This window comes from Propithecus coquereli, unplaced genomic scaffold (genome assembly GCF_000956105.1).
Source record: "Propithecus coquereli isolate 6110/MARCELLA unplaced genomic scaffold, Pcoq_1.0 Scaffold1, whole genome shotgun sequence".
In the NCBI taxonomy this organism is placed as follows: domain Eukaryota; kingdom Metazoa; phylum Chordata; class Mammalia; order Primates; family Indriidae; genus Propithecus; species Propithecus coquereli.
This window is the reverse complement of record NW_012133857.1, coordinates 2,912,197-2,916,050: the sequence shown is the minus strand read 5'-3', so window position 1 is coordinate 2,916,050 and position 3,854 is coordinate 2,912,197.

Sequence of the window (3,854 nt, the reverse complement as noted above, 5' to 3'; positions counted from 1 at the left end):
GGCCTTTTGCTTGTATGAATCACCCCAGATAGTGAAACTCAGCTCTCTTTTACTTCACATAGTCCATTTATACAAAGCATATATGAATAAGCAGAATTTATTAAATCACTGGCTATGGGTCCTATTGTAGGCAAAGTAAACTTACAAGTACACAATACACAATATTTGCTTCTCATTTAGACTTCTTTGAATTTTACAGGTTAAGAATCATTGGCCAGATTTCAAAACTTACTACAAACTATAGTAATCAAGAGTGTGGTACTGGCATAGGGATAGATATATAGCTGCATGAAATAGAATTGAGAGTCACAAATAAACCATTCATCTATGGTCAATTGATTTTTGATGAGGGTGTCATGACCATTTAGTGGAGAAATACTATTTTCAACAAATGGTGCTGGGACAACTGGATAGCCACGTGCAAAAGAATGAAATTGGACCCATACTCCACACCATACATAAAAATCAACTGAAAATGGATCAAAGACCTAAATATAAGAAGTGAAACTATGAAACTCTTAGAAGGAAACATAGGTGTAAATTTCCTGACCTTGGATTAAGCAATATTTCTTAAATATGATACCAAAAACACAATCAACAAAAGAAAAAGTAGGAGAATTGGACTTCGTCAAAATTAAAAATCTTCGTGCATCAAAGGACACTATCTAGAAAGTGAGAAGACAACTCACAGAATGGGAGAAAATATTTGCAAATCATAGGACCTGAAAAGGGTCTAGTATCCAGAATATAGAAAGAACTCTTACAACTGAACAACAAAAAGATAAACAATCCAATATATATTTCTCCTGAGAAGATAACAAATGGCCAATAAGCACATGAAAAGATCATTAGTTATTAAAGAAATACAAATCAAAACCACAATGAGATACGACATCACACCCACTAGGATGGCTATAAATAAAAAAAAAAAAAGAAAGAAAAACAAGTGTTGGCAAGGGTGTGGAGAAATTAGAACCTTCATACTTTGTTGATGAGACTGTAAAAAGGAGTAAAATACTAATGCATACTACAGCATGGATAAACCTTGAAAACATTATTCCAAGTAAAAGAAGCCAGTCACAAAAGACCACATATTATATGCTCACATTTATATGAAATGTCCAGAATAGGCAAATCCATAGAGACAGAAAGTAGATTAGTGATTTCCAGGGGCCAGGGGTTGGGAAGAATGGAGATCAGCTGCTTAATGGGCATGGAGTTTTTCTGAGGGGTGATGAAATGTTTTGGAATTATGTAGTGGTGATGGTTGCATAATATTGGTAGTGTATCAACAGCCACTGACTTGTATACTCTCAAATGATTAAAATGGTAAATCTTGGGTTACGTAAATTTTACCTCATTTAAAACAATGAGTTCAGGAGGTTGATGTAACCTTGGTGAAACCAAGGGCCATTTGGCATGATTGTGGTATTTTTTCATTCATTTAATATTAATAAATGTTTAATGAGTATCTTCAATGTGCTAGGTAGTGGAACATATGCTAATAAGATGTCATCATGACAGTTGCACCCTAAAATCTTGAGTCGAGAGGAGGCAAATGGACTATGAGATAATTAAGTTGCATGTGGTAAAAGTTGTAACAGAATTGAGTAAAACCTGATCTAAAAGTACAGAAAGAAAGTGAGAATAACTTGTGTGGGTAGGGGGGCAGGGAGTTGAGAACATCCTTCTAGAGGGCACATTTGGACTTAATTTTGAAGGAGAACATTTTGCTGAGTGAGTGAAGAGAATCCGGAGAGTGGGTCAGCAGTGTAAAGAACATGTGCAAAGTGAGATATGAAAAAACAGGCTGTATTCCAAGACCGAATGTCCCAATCACCATGCATGCTTTAAGGATTTGGAGTCAGACTCCTCCCAGTCCAGACCAAACCAGACACAAATTCAGGACCTCCCAACGGATCTCCAACAGGAGGAAGGGATTTTAAGTCTTGTCTGATCTTACAAAGCTCCTTAGATGGGTAGCTAACCTATCCAAGTCATAGATTGCATACAATGTATCGCCTACTAGAGTAAGTTATAATGTTAACAACAAAAAATAGGAAATGAGGCTTAAATCCAGTAGATGGCAGTAGCCACAAAGCTACTTGGATACTTCATCTTTTTCTGTATTCTAGCTTTAGATGTTGACCACAGTTTTAGGGCTTAAACCCCAGGGGTTTGGGAGTTACAGCCTGAAGGGACCCTGGTCAATCCTTCAGTCAGCATTCATAGGTTACAGCTGCCCACCTTCCCCGGTGCTGGGCCCATCATCACCCTTCTCCCCATGGAATCCTTTCATCCAGAACCTGCAATGCTAACTCCTGTTTTTGAGCATGCGGGAACCCATAATTACAAATTGGGAAACAAAGGTCATCCCAGCGTGAAATGTTCATTAAAAACAGAACCTTATAAATCTAGTCCCCACTGACACCTGCCTTTGGCTTAACACCGGCATCTATTCCTTCATGTCAGATGTTTTTATTGTGATTATCATGCCAACCAATTGTGAAGTGAAATTGTCAATCGTGCAAAAATGTAAGATTTCACTAAGAAAATGAAAGTGATGGTGGAGAACCGATGTAATAATTTTTAGAATGACCCCCAAAAGGGAGGTTCTGGCAGAGTTTGTCTGGTTACAATTGAAGAAGAGAAAATTAACAAAGATGATGACATAACAGAGTCTTTAAAGGAGGATAATTGGCAATTCAGAGGGTTAGGAGAGGTCCTGGAGAAAGTGAAGCCCTCGACTATTTTGTAAAATTTACCTTCTTTGAAGTTTTGCTGTGAAGGTAAAATGAGAAGTGATGGATTCCATATTTAGCTATGTTACAATTTTTTCTTTTTCAGAAAAAGCACACCCAAGTCTTGATTCATTTTCCTGTCCTAAGAATTAGTCCATAGTTGCAATTATAATCAAAATGTAGTTATACATAAAATAAAATACACTTAGTGTTATAATTTTTAGTTCTGTTTAAGATAAAGCCTCAATACATACTCTCCCTTACCTCCATTATTTGCTATAAAACATTCCTTCCCAGTTAAGTGGATTCACGTTAAATGACCTTTTCCCAGGAACAGTTATCCTTGAATAAGCTTTTTTCTAAGGAACTCCTTAGTTCTATGTCATGAGAACTGGTAGGGCTCATGAGGCATAAAAGCATCATAAATGTGCTGTGTGTTTGTTTAGTGGAGATTGCAAACCTGGCTCCCAACTCGCTAATCCAGCTCCTTCTCCCAAGAGGACTGACGTTTCCCTATGACAGCTACATCTGCTTGCTCCAAACTTGAATCATGGCAATGCTGGGCTGGCTCGTAGAAGCTGCTCTCTGGGCTTAGTGAGAAATCCAGCTGCTATATAGCTGTCTGTCCTTCCTTCCCTTAACATAATAATCGTATTTCTTAAAAAGCAGTACATGTAAATAAAATATTTATAAAGCAAGTCAATTTTAAAGGACCGTGGGAAATTTCATGTTTAAAAATCAGAGACTCCTCCTTTTATGGGAGGGGGCTCTTAAAGCAAAGAATCCCTCCTTTTTTGGAAGGGGATTATGGAAATCCTTCCCTCCTCATTTCCCGGTTTATAGATGTCTAATGTATTTATTTTTAAAATTGAGTTTTCTTATATGAACCGACACCGTCATTGTCCCAAGAGGAACCCATAAACATGTACCTTAACAGACATTGGTTAGCATTTATAATAAATACTTACAGATATTATGTGATAATGCAGATGGCGGTGGGGGGAAGCCCCATTATTCCATTGTCTGAGGCCTAGGCTCCTTTCTGAATCTTTGGATCCCCATATTCATTTACCTCCATTATCCAACCACTAATTCATTCACTCACCAAACGTT